The sequence below is a fragment of the Canis lupus genome, chromosome 22 (genome assembly GCF_003254725.2).
Source record: "Canis lupus dingo isolate Sandy chromosome 22, ASM325472v2, whole genome shotgun sequence".
In the NCBI taxonomy this organism is placed as follows: Eukaryota; Metazoa; Chordata; class Mammalia; order Carnivora; family Canidae; genus Canis; species Canis lupus.
This window is the reverse complement of record NC_064264.1, coordinates 59,148,597-59,165,362: the sequence shown is the minus strand read 5'-3', so window position 1 is coordinate 59,165,362 and position 16,766 is coordinate 59,148,597.

Below are 16,766 nucleotides of genomic sequence, written 5' to 3'. Positions count from 1 at the left end.
TACTACCTTGGTCCTGCAGGCCCTCGGCCCCCAGGCTCCCCGGAAGGCAGAGCCACCACAGACGGAGAGCCTCACGTCAGTCTCTGCAGGTGGAGGGCCAAGCAGATTGGTGGGCAGAAGCCCCACCTGTATTCCTTTCCGGGCTTCGCTTCTCCTGATGACCCTTCCACTGACCCTTTCCCTGTAGGGTCCAGGGGCCACTCCCTCCCAACACTTCCAGATCTTGGAGGAGGAACAGCCCTGTGGTTGGCAGCCCCTGAGAACCAGGCCCGGGTGCTGAGACGCCGCCCACCTTTGTGAACGGTACGGCCACTCCACCCCTGAAACTACCTGGATCTGAGGGTACCTTCTGTTTCCTGTTAACTCCCCTCTAGACCTTAAATTCTGCTTTGCTGGCTTTTCTGTTATTTTGTATTGACCCGTTCTTTTATTTCTTTTTTTTTTTAATTTTTTATTTATTTATGATAGTCACAGAGAGAGAGAGAGAGAGAGAGAGAGGCAGAGACACAGGCAGAGGGAGAAGCAGGCTCCATGCACCGGGAGCCCGACGTGGGATTCGATCCCGGGTCTCCAGGATCGCGCCCTGGGCCAAAGGCAGGCGCCAAACTGCTGCAGCCACCCAGGGATCCCCTTTTATTTCTTTTATATATTTTTGGCTGTCTCATAAAAATAAGTTTTCTGTTTTGTTTTCTTTTTGATCTAAGCTGAGTGATTGGGAGGGAAGATGGGGGTGCATTCTGGGGTGATGCTATTTCCTGCCCAGGGCGGTGGTTTCACAAGCACTTACTACATGATCATCTCTCAGGCTATGCACTAGAGGTTCATGCATTTTGCAGTGGACGTGTCACAACTCACTGTGAAGGTAATGCCAGAACACAGCTGGTACAGGGCTTTCGTGCTGTGCCAGCTCCCCGAACAGAGCGGCAAAGAGCTGGGTCCTTGTCAGTGTTGCAAGAGGCTCTCCTTGTTTCCCCAGCGTGAGGACAGGGCGCAGAAGGCCCCCCCCCCCCCAGAAGGATTGTTCTTTCTTCACTAAATGCACAAATAGTGTAATGCGTGCACTTTGTCACTTCCAGGAGGAGCCACCAGGCCGTCACAGTTTGCTGGCATGAAGACCAGAGGAGGATGGCGAGCCCATGTTCTCCGGGAGCCTGGGGCCAGCCCAGCCTCACACCCTTTCCTGCCGTACCTGGTGCATCGGGGAGACCTTACCGGACCACGAGTCCTGTCCAGTGGAAGCAGGAAGCTCCAAGGAAATGAGACATGGCAGGGAGGGTCCAAGGAAGGTGTCAGTGCCCCTGCGGGCCTTCCCAGGGCAGAGAGGTCAGTGGGGGCCCCTGTGGAGCGGGGCAGGAACCTCAGGGCAGGTGAGCCCGCTTGGTGTGGAGGGAGCATCTCTGGTTCTGAATCTTGAGGCGAATCACCCTGCAAACAGGAAAGATGTCCTTCCTTCACTTGACCAGAGATGCTTCTCCCTGGCCACTGGGCTTGGAGGCCTCCCCACCTTTTCCAGATGGGGGAAGTGGGGCACCCCAAAGCCCCAGGTGCTGATGGCATCCTCTGCAAGTTGAGGCGGCCGGCCAGCCTGTCCCTTCTTTACAGTGGGTTCCAGGGGTTAGGGCAGCTGCATCTTTTGGGAGGACACAATTGAACCCCTAACAGTATATCCAAGTGAAAATGTCTAGTTGACAAATGAAGAAAGGAGTACTTTGTCTGGGACTCAAGAGGATCTAACAAGGCGTATAGACTTAGGTGTTGTCAGGTCTAGATAGCCACGGGCATGTTCACCCAGGGAGATTGTGTGGAGAAAAAGGAGAACAGACATGTCACCTGAAGGACAGCCAGAGGACAGGGAGTCGGGCGGGGAGTCTGGTGGGAAGACTCAAACAGACGTGTGGTGGGAAGACCAGGAGTGGGAACAGGTGGGACATGGCGAAAGGGGCATCAGGGAGGAGGGTGTGCTCACCAGAGCCCAAACTGCAGAAAGATCGAGGAAGATAAGAACTGGAAAAGTGTCCACTCAACCTGGAAGCAAAGGGGGCATCACGGCAGTGGTTTAGCAGAGCGAGGAGACCAAAGCCAGAGGGTGAGGCTGCCAAGCAAGTGGAAGGTCAAGGGGGATATAAGTTTAGGCTGCTCTCGTTACTGCCAGCTTTCAGGGGTGGGACAGAGGCCAGAATGAGCACATAGTGTGTGCGTGTGTGTGCATGTGCATGCATATGGACACGTGTGCATGTGCACACGTGTGTGTCTGTGGAGGATTCGGGATGCAGGGCATCCTGACATCTCAAGGGGAAGCAGGTCGACAGGGGGCAGGACTCTAAGCCACAGGAGACAGAGGGGACACCCTACGGGCCAAAGGCCTTAAAAACTAGGGAAATAGGGGCCCCTGGCTGGCTCAGTCAGGGGAGCAATGTGACTCTTGACCTCAGGGTTGTGAGTTCAAGTCCCATGTGGGGTATAGGGATTAAAACTAGGGAAATCAGACATAAATATAAGTGCAGTAACTACTGTTGTGAGTGAGGGAGCTGGCATTTGATGGAAAGAAAGAGCTAAGAGAGATTTGGGGCCCATGCAGCTGGGGAGGTGCTCACAGGCCAGTGGCCCCCTTGGTTCTCCCATGGTCAGACTGCAGGCCAGCTGGCCTGGAAGCTTTGGAGAGCCCACAACATGGTGAGTTGGAACAGCTCCCCCATTTTCTTAAATTACTTTGTCTTTAATAGAAAATGTCTAATGACTTTTGATCCACCGTAGAGGATCTGTAATTTGAAACAATTTCTCCAAATTCATTATTTCTGTTCTTCACTGTGAGGCTAATAGCATAATTGAGCTGTCATTATTGGATCCGGGGTCGTAGATGTTTCTGGCACCATGCTCCACACATAGTGTGGTACAATCACAGTGTGGGGCCTGTCCCTGAAACGCGATGTCGCCAGAGCTATTTATTTACACTTGGACGGAAATTCCTGTTTAAATAGATGTTCTTACCTTTTCCCCATCATTTCGGTTCTTGGATCCTTTATCAAACAATTCAAGAAACTTACGTAGGCACAGACAAAGTGTGGCTTTGCATATAGCAGTATTTTTGTATCTGTTATATCTTGTAGCCAAATGACCCACTTTGTACTAGACTGCTGCCAGACATCATGTAGAATTATTTTGTCTGTAACACTTCCCTGTGGAATATTATTGCAGGCTCTTGAGATCAGTACTACTAAGATATCCTCTGGTGGGACCCTGGAGGAGCCTGGTCCCTGGGGCCATGGTGCAAGCCGTGGGGCTTCCTGACAACCATGTGAGGGACTGTTGCCAGGAAGAATGCTGTCAGCCTCCTCTCCAACCCCAGCCAGCTGACGGCATCCTTGGCAGCGTGAGACTCCCTCTGCTGGTTTGAGTGCCTTCCCTCCATTCTGGGCACGCTGCTACCAGGGGACCCCCCTCCCATGAGGGACAAGCTAGGCAGCCACACACTTCCCCCTGGTGTTCTGGTTAGACTCTCAGCAGGACAGACACAGGGCTATGCACATGCCTGAGTAGCAGGGGTTGGCAGTGTCTCCAAAAATGGGCACGTGAGTCTTAGGGAAGGCATGGGAGCGTGAAAGGGCTCCAGGGCACCCCTGATTCCCCACCAGCAGCACCTCCATGCTCTGAGTCCTGTGTGGACAGTGGAATTAGGCATCGATTTGTGTGGCTTCTGCTCCTCCCTCTGCTCCATGCTGCTCCTCCCACATTAAAGAACCAGGACAGGGAGCTCCCGCGCCAGGGCATCTGTCACACCTAAAATGGAGAAGCAAGTGGCAAAATCCTGGTTTTTGAGCCTCGTAACTAACCAAACACTGACCACAGGCACAGGATGGGAGTCACGAAGAATCCTGGAGGGGCAGCGTGTCCTCCTGCACTGCGGCCCTGCCCGGCCCCCAGCGAGCCGCACAGCCCAGCCGCAGAGCGGAGCCGCAAGCACAGCAGGGAAGCAGGTGCCTTCACCCCACGCTGTGGCCCCTTTTCGGGTCTCCCTCACTGAACAGCCCACCCAACCCAGCACACAGCCTGACTCTGGCACCCACCATGCCATTCACCCCGCCACCATGAGAAGTTCAGCATCCCCTCCACATGGGCGGCGGCTGGGCCTGCTGCCCCCTCTCGCATGACCTCAGGTGCTATTAGACTCTGCGAGGTGCCTCCCATGACCATGTCCTCCTGGTCTGCAGCAATGGCAGCTGTACCACAGCCAGCTTCTCTTGGGCTTACGATGCGGGGGAGCCTGGTATCCTGGCCCTGCTATCAAGGGACCACCTGAGCGCCAGGCCTCCCTGGCACCTGGAGCCCTAGATGGGCCGCAGGAGGCGAGGTGGCAGGGCTGAGCCACTGGGGACAAAGTGAGGGAAGAGAGGGCTGGTGTCCCCCACCAAGCAGGTCGTCATTCTCTGTATTAACCCAGCTGGAATTTGGCTCTGGGGCTTGAGTGACAGGGGTGAGCAAGAGCGGCGAGTAGACCCCTGACCACGCAGAAAATCTCTTCCCGCCCCAGGGCCCAGGGTGCAAGTTGGTGACTGAAGGCCAGGCTGGAGGAGCAGAGCAGAGCATTGACATGAAGACGCAGGACAGCCCTGGGACAAGAACACAGCCTGGATTCTGGGGAAGAAAAGACAGGGCAGACGTGGCAAAGATGCTGGGTTTTTATTTTATTTTTTTTTTAATTTTTATTTATTTATGATAGTCACAGAGAGAGAGAGAGAGAGGCAGAGACACAGGCAGAGGGAGAAGCAGGCTCCATGCACCGGGAGCCCGACGTGGGATTCGATCCCGGGTCTCCAGGATCGCGCCCTGGGCCAAAGGCAGGCGCCAAACCGCTGCGCCACCCAGGGATCCCAAGATGCTGGGTTTGAGGGAGTGAAGAGGTTTCTGCCGAAGGAGCAGTCTGAACACAGGGAGCTTCTGCTGTGATGGGGAGCGAGCCCCCCTCTGACGTCCTCGGGAGAGCCCCGCAAAGGTGCTGTTGCTGAGAGGCACCAGACTCCCCCTGGAACCACGGCATGCAGCATCTGGGTTTGGAGGTTTGCACTTGTAACCTGCAAAGGCTCAGAGTTGGTACTTGTTATAGACAAGCTGTGTCCCCGAAAGGATACGTTGAAGTCCTAACCCCTAGGACCTGTGGGAGTGACCTTACTTGGCGATGGGGTCTTTGCAGATACGATGAGGTAAAGATGGGATCAGCAGGATGGGCCCTAATGCAATGCGGCTCATGTCCTTGGAAGAGGGGAGGGCTGCATGAAGACAGAGCCACAGGGAGAATGCCCCGGGAAGATGGAGGAAGATGTCAGCGTGATGCACCTACAAGCCAAGGAACCCCAAGGACCACTGACCACCCCCCTGAAGCCAGAGGAGGTGAGGAAGGATTCTGTGGAGCCTCAGAGGGAGTGTGGCCCTGCAACACCTTGGTTTTGCACCTCTGCCTGCAGAACTGAGACGGTGCGTGGGGGCTGGTGCAGGGTGCTACGATGGACGTGCAGCCCGGGAAACCAGCTCACCACCAGCTGTGTGGCAAGGGGCGCTCAGCAGAAATGCAGGAATTGAGGCCTCCAGCAGACTGGGCCAAGGGGAACCTGCCAGGCCCTGGAACCCTGGCGCTGGAGAGCACACTTCCTCTCTGGCACCAACTTGACCGGCCAACCCCTGGGCACCTGCTTCCCTGCTGTGCTTGAGGCTCCGCTCTGCAGCTGGGCTGTGCGGCTCGCTGGGGGCCGGGCAGGACTGTGGTGCAGGAGGACGCGCTGCCCCTCCAGGATTCTCCGTGACTCCCATCTTGTGCCTGTGGTCAGTGTTTGGTTAGGTACGAGGCTCAAAAACCAGGATTTTGCCACTTGTTCTCCTTTTTAGGCGTGACAGATGCCCTCGTGCGGGAGCTCCCTGTCCTGGTTCCTTAATGTGGGAGGCCCCACCAGAAGTGAGGAAAGCAGGGTACTCTCCCCATGTGTGTGGCCTGACGCAGTTCGAGACTTGCCTACGGCTTTCTACATCCAGCCCAGCAGGTAGTTACCAGTCTGAGACGTGGTGCTGGGTCGTGGAGAGGGGAGTGTCCACCAGGAGAATGAAAAAGGGTCTCTGTTCTGGGGAAGCTTGGGTCCTGCGGCAGGCCCAGGATGGCGAGGAGCCTGGCCTGTGTATCCCTGTGCCCTCCTCCCCGCTCCCAGCAGTGAGGTCCCAGGTAGGCTGATTTGCCTACGATGAGACAGATCCCCCCGGGGCACCGCCAGGAGGTTGGCTGTGGGCCTCCAGCACCTGATTTGCTTACCTTTCTATGAAAGAAATGACACTGTTAACAAATGGCAGAGCTGCCCTGGTGGTTGCCATGTGGTCCCAGCAGAGAGGGAGACACTTAGAAGCCGGTGGCCTCCAGCCTAACCCAGCCCCGTGGTGGCCCAAGGAGACGATTCAGGGCGGCAGAGTTCACAGCAAGTGCCTCAGGTCCTCCACCACCCACGGATCCGTACTCGTGGGTGTCCGAGTGCCCTGGGGACATTGTGGGCAACTCAGACAACCAGGATTTATGCTCTCACAGACCTGTGGCAAGAAGTCCAGACCATGGCCCAGCTCCCTCCGAAGGCTCTGGGGGCTCCTGCCTGCCCCTCCAGCTCCTGGTGGTGCCGCCAGCGCTCCTTGATGTCTTCAGCTCGTAGACACATCACCCCATCTCTGCCACCACTGTCCCCTGGCCGTCTCCCCTCTGTGTTCTAGCCTCTTCTAGGAACATCAGGCTTTGGATCCAGGGCCCACCCTATGCAGTATGACTTCAGCTTAACTAATTATGCCTGTAAAACCCCTATTTCCAAATAAAGTCACATCCTGAGATTCTGGATAACATGACTTTGAGGGGGACCTATTCAACCCACTATGATGGGTGATGTCATAAAACTTGGGAAACAGAAAAATAGAAGTATTAAGAAAACACCCTCTCTGTTTTGTGTCTCTGTGACCTTTACAAAGACATTCCAGAATAATGCACTCATCCGAAAACAAACTAATTTTGGGTTGAGGCAATCCATCCAGTTCCTGGTCAAAATACTGCTGAGATTCCAGCTGGACCCATTGCCTTGTGCATTACAGACTGTGCTCCTCAGCCACCGCCAGCCCTGCCGGAGGTGCACACACGACCTGGAGCAGCATTAGAGACTCGTCCGGGGCCACGGAGCGGAATGTTGACGGGGCAGGGTTGGGGAGATCTGTGGAGGCTGACTGATCTTCCTAGCACACAGGTGCCTTGGGTAAATCTCCGAGTTTGCTCCCCTGCGGGACGGACACATTGGTGGCCGTATTTGTTGTGCTGTTATGTGCAGACCGTGTTCTATGGCGTTACCATGCAAACTCACTCAATCCTTGCAGCAACTGCAAGTAATGGCCCCAGAGATCAGGAAGATAGAGAAGAGGAACTGGTCCAACATCACACCATGGTGGGAGAGGTTTGGACCCCACGGCCTGGCATTCTGATGCTGGACTACCACCACGGAGAGACTTCAGGCATGGTCCTTGGATGGGTCCTGTGGGCCCACCAGCCAGCATGGAGCACCCTCTCCTTCGCCCCGGCCCTGCTGGTATGCTTTCCTGGACAGCAGCTGAGCCTGTCCCGATATGCCATGAGACGTTGGTGTGCTTCTGTGGATGGAGGTCCCAGCTCAGGGTCTGACCCCTTCTTTCAGCCCCATCCTCCTTGCTGGGGGGGGGGGGGTCCTGATTCCTAGAAGACCCTTCAGTCTGACAGATGAACAATCTAGATTCTGGGGGGTCAGGAGATAATCCTCCCTCTAACTTGAGATAAATATGTGAAGAAAAGTTGGAGCATTCATTCATCTATCAACTGATCATCAGTTCCTAGTGCTGAGGATCCACCCTGTATAACTCCCGGCACAGGAAGCCCAGGAGATTCAGAATCTAGAAAATATAATGGGCCAAGCACCTGAGCAGCCTACCATTTGGCCAAAAAGACAAACACCCCTGATCACAGGAGCAATGTGGAGACAAGAAATCCCTCCATTTGGAGGTTTGGGTCCATGGAGGGAAGGTGAGGATTGGTTACACGGTGGAACTCCTCCCAAACACGCCCAGATATTCCCTCAGCACCTCACAGGCCCAGGAACGGATGCTGCACCATAACTAGACATGGTGCCTCTCCCTCCTCACTGGACACCGGACGTGGTGCTTGTCCACCAAGAGACCCTCACACTGGACACACACCCCCATCCTGCAGGAGACCCAGTGCCTAATCAACCTCACTGGACACTGGACACCCTGCCCATCCATCAGGAGGTCCTCACACTAGGTGTGGCTCCTGTCCATCAGGAGACCCTCACACTGGACACAGCGCCCATCTATCCTCACTGGACACTGGACACGGCACTCGTCCATCAGGCTTCTCAGCAGAGGATCAGGTTCCTCTGCGTCTCAGCAGCAGATCAGCCTCTGGACTCAGGGAAGTAAAAGGCAGGTGACAGGCCACACAGAAATCTTGCTGGGGCGACTCTCGTGCCCAACAGTGATGGCTTTGTGGGCATGACCACAGTAAGAAATGACAACTCGGTGAGCTGTCACTGTCTAAAGCTTTCATCCTCAGACATTGCATTTTCTGCTGGTTTTAATTTTTAATGAGGTGTTCAGTGAGACTTCTATTTGATCAGTGAATCAGCTTGAAGCATACATATATTTATGCAATTAGTCATAAGCTTTCAAACCTGATCCTCTCTCTCTCAACCTGAAAGATTCCCTTCAGGAAATTGCCAGAAGAATATTCAAAGGCTGGAGGCCCCAAAGTCCTCTGGGGCGGCCCCCTACGGAGCCCTCCTCACGCTGACCAGAGAGGGAGCTTTGCAGGAAGCTAGGAAGCCAGGGCAGAAAAAAGGGCTTTCAGACCCCCTCTTTCCCCAACCTGGTGTGGACCCTGAGATATTTATTTATCCAGTGCCCACTATGTGTCTACTATCCTGTCTCGGGACACCAGGATGCACTTAGGCATCCTGGTGTCCCGAGACAGTGTTGTCGTCGTGCCTGTAGAGCCTACAGTCTAGAAAGATGCCCCTAGGGACACCTGGGTGGCTCAGTGGTTGAGCGTCTGCCTTTGGCCCAGGGCATGATCCTGGGGTCCTGGGATCGAGTCCCACATCGGTCTTCCTGCATGGAGCCTGCTTCTCCCTCTGCCTGTGTCTCTGCCTCTCTCTCTCTCTCTCTCTGTCTCTCTCTGTCTCTCATGAATAAATAAATAAAACATTTTTTAAAAATAAAACTAATTGTATAGAAAGATGCCCCTAAGCGTACAGGAAGCTTGCATGGAGGGGTTACCGTGTCTCCCCCTAAGGCCAGCTTCCTGCCAGTGGGGAGATGCGTCCGTGCAGTCCTCAGGCAGAGGAGGAGTGACGAGCGGAGGGTGTCTGGCAGGAGGCAGGACCTTGGAGGACGAGGCTTGCTGTGATTCCGGGGTCACACGTCCTCCCACTGACACGGGTGTCGCACAAGGAGAGGACCGCGCGGGGCCTGTGCGCCTCCGCAGGGCAAGGACCCCCCCTCCCAGACCCATCTGTCTGCAGGAGTGGAGCTGGTAAGGCCACGCTCCAGGCTTCAGGAAGTGGCCAGGGACCTTCCTGGGGGGACTTGCATCTCCTGAGGGGAGTGCGGGGTCGTGTTCAGCCCAGAGCAACTGCAGACTGTCGGCGAGGAGTTCGTGGAACTGACCCAAGCCCTGGAGCTGGCCTGTTTCCCCCGACGCCCTGTGCGGGAAAGCGGGAGCGCGGGCCACGGAGATGTGTCAGGGCCTGGTGGCCGCCCTCGCCCCAGCCTCACCCCTGGTCCATCAGGGTTGTAGACCGTTTCCCTGGGGGTGCATTTGCCCATTTAGATTTGGTCTCCGTGCTTTACGTAGTACTGTTCAAACAAAAGAAAGAGGAAGGAAGACAGAGTTCATGTAAATAAAATTTAAATTTTGTTGGCACCTTCATAGATGCTATGCCCTTTTCTTGGTCCTCCCGTGGAAGAGCAGGCAGCAAGATGTGACTCAGCGAAGACGTGTGCCCAGCCAGCCTCAGGGTTGAGACTCACCCCTGCTGAATGGCTTCATCACTAAACCCCACATCATCAAATTCGCCATCAGCCTTGAAACCTGCATTTCCCACAGGGGACACAATACGAAGACACACGGAGTTAGTGTAGTGGCTCGACAATCGCTCTGCAGGTCCAGTGACAGGGGCCTTGGTCCTCTGGCTGGATGCGGCGCCCGCTTGCCAGCCTCTCCCTGGAAGGCTGCACCTCCACTGGCTGCGCTGTGACAGCCACAGGGGCGAGTGACTGGAGGCACGTCCCAGGTGGCATGAAAACTCATCTAGGGAAACCAACCATGTGGAAAGCAGATCTCCTCTGAGTGTGACTGAGGTCAGCCTGGGCACACCGGGGAGGAGGGAGCTCCCTCTCGGGGCTGAGATGTGAGAAGCCTGGACCCTCTTGCATCACCCCGTGTCACAGAAGAGTGTGTGTGGCTCCAGCGCTGGACTGGCTCCTCGGTCTGCACGCCGTCCCTCATGCTGTGACCATGGGGTATTGTCTTGGCACCCGGGGCTCAGCTTCCCAGTCTTGACACTGAGAAAATAATACCCATCACAATGATGGTTGGTGGACTAAATTATTCAGCATGCTCTACCCCCACTAATCATAATCTGTTGTAGGAGATTGTACGAAACTGGCTGCAGGATTTGGGGCTCATCTTGCTTTAAACAGGTTGATCAACAAACATACCGTAATGAAAGTGAATACGCAGGGGCACCTGGGTGGCTCAACCCGTGAAGCGCCTGCCTTCAGCTCAGGTCATGATCTCAGGGTCCTGGGATCGAGTCCTACATTGGGCTCCCTGCTCATCAGTGAGTCTGCTTCTCTCTCTCTCCGTCTGCTCTTCCCCTTACTTGTGCATGCTCTCACTCTCACTCTCTTTCTCTGCTCTCAAATACATGAATAAAATATTTTTCAAAAAAGTGAATACACAGTCTAGAACAAAATAATACATTTGAAATAACTACAATGTCAGGTATCCAAGAAAAGCGAAATTTTCACTCAATTTAATTAATATAATACCTGGAATGCAGGATGCCTGGGTGGCTCAGCAGTTGAGCGTCTGCCTTCGACTCAGCGTGTGATCCCAGTCAGGGGATCGAGTCCTGCACTGGGCTCCCTATGAGGTGCCTGCCTCCTCATATTTTTTTTAAAAGAATACCTGGAATGCAGTAGGGAAAAAGTAAAACCTGCTTGAAACCAGCCTGAAGCTAGTAGCAAAGCCACCATTGCTTTGAGTCGTATATCCAGGAAGTATTTTTTTTTAAGATTTTATTTATTTATTCATGAGAGACACAGAGAGAGAGAGAGAGAGAGGCAGAGACACAGGCAGAGGGAGAAGCAGGTTCCATGCAGGGAGCCCGACGTGGGACTCAATCCCAGGACCGGGATCACGCTCTGGGATGAAGGCAGATGCTCAACCGCTGAGCCACCCAGGTGCCCCTCCAGAAGTATTGACTTCAAATGTCAGGTGTCACAGAAAAACCCCCGAACCTGCATCCTATTAGCTGTCTGTGGAGAAAGGTTCCGGGTGTGAACCCAGTTGTGTGCACCTGTGCTGTACAATGTCCACCTGCACCAGTAGGGGGCAGCAATACTGTCCACATGCCCTTCCTGGCCACCTGCAGAGGCTACCCCACCCCCCCACCCCCTACCACACGGAGTTCACACCCCACAGGAAGGGAACTGGAGGTAAAGTGACTGTACAGTATATTTTTAAGAAAATAATACATTCAAAATCTCAACTAATCTGGGCATGATAATTAGGGGATGTTGCTGATAAGTCCATGTTGAGAATTCAAACAAAACCATAGCCGATTCCCAGTTACCTGGGGAAGAGTAAGGGGCTTCCAGGTGGCCGCCCTGCTGAGAACCAGGAGCTCCAGCAGAATGGACCACCTGCCTCTGCGCGCCCCCCAGCAGGTGGTGGCCCCAGGGCTGGTCAGCGCTACCCTGTGTTCACCGGTAAAACACGCCCATCCACACACCTCTGGGGCCCTCCAGGGAATCAGGGACATATCGCTGTTCTACGGCCAGCTAGAAGAAAACAAGATGGTTTACAATTAAATGGGAAAAAAATCACTGATCTCTTAATTTAGTATTCTTGTTTTATGCTTGTCAAAACAGGTATTTCTGACTTATTTAGGCATAGCGTTTTTTGTTTTGTTTTAATCAAATGTCACTTCTCTGGATACATAAATAGGGAAACGAGGCTCGAGGAGTTAAGGTTCCCTGGGGAAGTAGGCATGCCTTGCCATTTGAGTGGGTGTCCCCACGCAGAGCTCTGTCACCCGGGGAGTGAGCCCGCCACGCGCGTCCGGTGTAACCTGATTATGGAAATGCTCCTGCGTAGATCGACATTCCTGTTTTTGTAGCATTCCCTCCTGTGCCTTGAGAACCTCATTTCAAGTGCAAGCTTAAGCAGACTGAAAAATGTTGCCTGGAATGTGATTTTGTCTTTTCCTAGAGCAATACTGTTTCTTGACTAAATCAGAGTGATACCTTCACGCTCCCGGGGCCACAAGTAAAGGACACACGACACTCAGAAACACAGCTCTCCCGTCCCTGTTGACACCAAGGGCACCAAATGTCCACAAGGCAGGGCATTACTAGTCATTCTGCCCTTTAGCTTTTCAGAGAGGCCACTTAAGTCTCATGTACCCTAGAGACTTCCCCACCAGAACCACCTGGAAGCCCCCTCCCCGCCGGAAGTGGGATACAGACGATGTTGTAAGGATACGTGTGCCTGGGAGAGAGCGCCCTGGCTGCCACGGGCCCTCCGCCCACCCACGCCCGGCTCTCCTGCACCCGAGCCCCCCACGGGGCTGCCGAACAGCCGGCCTCTGAGGCCAGAGGCTGCAGCCTGGAAAGCCAGAGGGATGAAGAAAACAGAGCGGCCAGAGTGTCAGCACCCCACACAGCCCTGCCCGGGCTCCCAACCCACGGGAACTGTGACAAGTGGGTGTTGCTTCAAGCTGATGCGCTGTGGCACTCTGCACGCAGCGGAGGACAGCGAGTCCCACCCCATCGGAGACGGTCCTCCGATGCGGGGGGCTGCGGGCACTGGGATGGAGTCCACAGGTCTCGGGAGCTGGGAGACCCACTGTCAGCTGTGTGACCGTGGGCAATCACTTGATGTCTCTGAGCCTCAGTTTCCACACCTGTAGATGGTTGATCATAAGATCCTTTCAGCTTCTGGGAATATCTTATTACATAGGCAAGAACATTTATAATTAGAGGAAAGAAACAACAAGAAGAAACACCAGAGAGGAGAGGGGTAGTCCTGCTCCGAGGGCTTGTAGGGAGCTGAGTGCCTCTGTGCCCCGGGGCTCCCTGATTCTCAGTCCCCTTTAACTATCAGCGCTCTTCCTGCCTCTGAGCCTCTGCTCCCCGGCTGCCTGCCTCAGCCTCTCCAGCTTGACCCACCCAGTTGGCCTCCCCCCACTCCCCACTTGTGACTGCACCCCACACCCTCAGCCCTGGTCCTGTTTTGTTTCAGAGTCTGCAGGTTCCCCTCGGCCTACTCCGTTTGTCTGCCCTTAACCTGCAGGACAGGCAGACAGGAGCCACCCCAGGGAGCCCAGCCCACAGTGGAGGAGCAAGCAAACTCGGGGAAGCAGGGGAAAGAGAGAGCACAGAAGTGAGCAGAGAGCAACCTGCCCGAGGAAGAAATCCCTGCTCCTGCTTGTCCATCTCTGTCTTACCAAAACAGGAATAGGACGAGCATAGCGTGGTAGACAGGAACAGAGTGGAACAGAAGAGAATGGGGTGGAACGGAGTGAAGTGGCCTAGAACAGAAAGGAATGGAACAGGGTGCCTGGGGGGCTCCGTTCAGGTCCTGATCCCAGGGTCCTGGGATGGAGTCCCGCATCCGGGCTCCCTGCTGAGCAAGGAGTCTCCTTCTCCCTTTCCCACTACCCCGGCTTGTGCGCTCACTCTCTCTCTCTGTCAAATAAATAAGAATTCAAAAAAAAAAAAAAAAAAGAGAAGGAATGGCACAGAATGGAAAGGAAGGGAATGGAATGCAAGGCACAGAATGGCATGGGGTGGGGAGACAGCGGCAAGTGTGAGCAGGCAAGGGAGCTCCTGGTAAAGAAGAATGAACACCTCCATAAGCCAGTGGGGTTCAAACCCACAGGCCCAGGCCTCCGTGAAGGGGCCGGACCCCAGGCTGGTGGCCGGCTGTGCTCAGGCTGACCTGGAGCTGACGCTGGACAGGGGACAAGCAGGAGGCCCCAGGATGCAGAGCCTCTGCTCAGCGGAGATCAATTAATTTGGGAGAGAACAGGGCGGAGAGAGAGGCTTTGCTTCGTTTTGGTGAAGGTCCCAGCACCTGCTCCCCCTGCGAGGCCACCAGTGTCATGAGAGAGCAGCTGTGCACCTTCTGGTCACCTTGAAGTTCACGGCCCCATGCGTCCTAAAGGGCTGCTGAGACGCCCCGGGGCCTCACATGTGTTGGAGCACCTGGGAGCACCACAGCTTTGCAGCCGGGCGTCCTTGGACAATGGCTGCACCTTCCTGAGCATCTCTTTCCTCCGAGACACCCACTTCCCACCTCCAGGGACTCTAGAGGGTTTAAGTGGAGGATTTGGGGAGGTGCTGAGAAAACACACCTACATTTCCTCGGGGAGCTGGCACCCTGGGGCGGGCAGGGGGGAGGCCCAAGGCTGGCTCAGGTTTTGTCACCCTCAGGGCTCAGAGTGCTCCCTCAATGCTTACTTCACTTAATTAATTCCTGTGGGGCAAATGTGACAAGTGAAGTGGCACACTGTAGATTCACAAAAGAGGGGAGTGGGAGCTTCTTGGGGAGCAGGCTGCTCCGTGCCTCCGCGGCCAGCCACACCCGTGAGCCGCCAGGGCCCCCAAGGGCAGAGCCAGGACGGAGACCCGCGTCCCGCGTCTCCAAGCAGGTGTGGACAGCACAGCGCAGGCCCGCGCCCGGCTCAGGGATCCAGACGCCGCGCTCTGAGGTCGCGGGGCTGACACTGGCCTGCGTGGGAGCGTTGCTGACTTGGGCAGTGCACGCTCGGAGACGAGGCGGTCTGCCCCCCATCAGGGTGAGCCGACAGGGGCCCCAGGCACAGGGCCACCCTCTGAGGCGTGTACCGAGGGTGCTGAGGCAGGACACCCCATCTTCTGGCCAATGTTTTGTTACTCCATCTCTTGGGTACCCATAAAACTCTTGTGTTTCTAAGGATAACTCCAAGGTGGCTTCTGCATCATCAGAGCAAGATGAAATTATATGTACCTAAGGTGCTTTCTTACATCCTTTGCAAATTGGCAATTAATGCATGCAATGGAAGCCTTTTTCTTAACTAGAATGTTCTGTTAGCAAGACCACTGCCCCTAAGCATCCTGCATTTGTACCAGACAAACCTGAGACCAACAGGTCAGTGACACATTCAGCCTCGGTCTTTCCAGGCTGTGAAAAGCAGCTTCTCTTTACCTGGGTGCCAGAACTTAAGCTCCTTGAGGGCAGAGATGTGGCGACAGCACTTCCCTGGGGCACCTGCCTGCTGACAACAGTATGGACCACATGGACGCCAGGATCCCGAGATAGGAGTCCCGTGAGTGTAGAGACCCCAGCCAGCCCAGTGCCCCCCAGCAAGGGCGCACATACAGCCCCCAATCTGCCACACATCAGAGATGGCGTCCCAGCATGGGGCAGAAACCTGCGAGGTGTCTGGGTTCTCGGGGGTCCACCCAGTTCCCAGCTCCAGAACCTCGTCCCACAGCCACAGGCTGTGCTGAATTGGGCTCCAGGCTTCAAGGTAAAATTTTTTCACCCAGGGCTCCATCTTGGGTCCCCTGGTCTTATTTCCACTTCAAACCTTGTGTGTCTTGCTCTCTATTTAATCACTTAACACAAGATAAGCAATGGGGGTGCTTAGTAAACACTGTTGAAAGAATAAATGAAAATTTTAGAAGTCTTTTATTTTGCTCCTCTATTTTTGCATCATTCTCTGAATATGTAATGTGTGCACTGACACCACCTCCATTCTCAGGCTCTTATTTCCTCTTCCCAGAGACAAGCAGTTTCCTAACGATGCAGGGATTTACGTAATGCATCATCTGTGAAAAATATACTCACATAGATATCCAATGTATGTGAATACATTTACATAATATTTTCTACAAATGAGAGCACACTAAACTCACTTCCTCATATGGTTTTTGGTTTTTTTTTTTACTTTACACATTGGAGAGTGTTTCATTTCAGTACGTGTAGAGTGTGTTTTATTGTATGATTGTACCAACATTTATTTAACCAGCTCCCTGACAGACATTAAATTATTTCCTTTATTTTGCTTTTACAAACAATGTTGTGCCAAATATGCTTGGGCAGGAGTTGTTTTGCACACAGATGAGTATTGCTATAGGATGAGATCTCCGTGCATTTTAAATCTCGCTAGATACTGTCAATCGGTTCTTCCCAGAGGTTGTACCAATTTACACTCCCTGCAGCAGCATATAAACTGCCTGTCTCCTCCTCACCTTTACAAATACAATGTGAATGCAAACCTTATTCTTAATAACCTGATAAAGAACTTGCGTCTCAGTGTTGTTTCAATTTGCATCTTCTTGCAGTGAGTCTGAGCACCAAGGAACCAGCTGTTTTTTCCTGTAAAGTCTGCATATACGCTTCCCACCTTCCCATTAAACTCTTGGCCTTTTAAAATATCGAG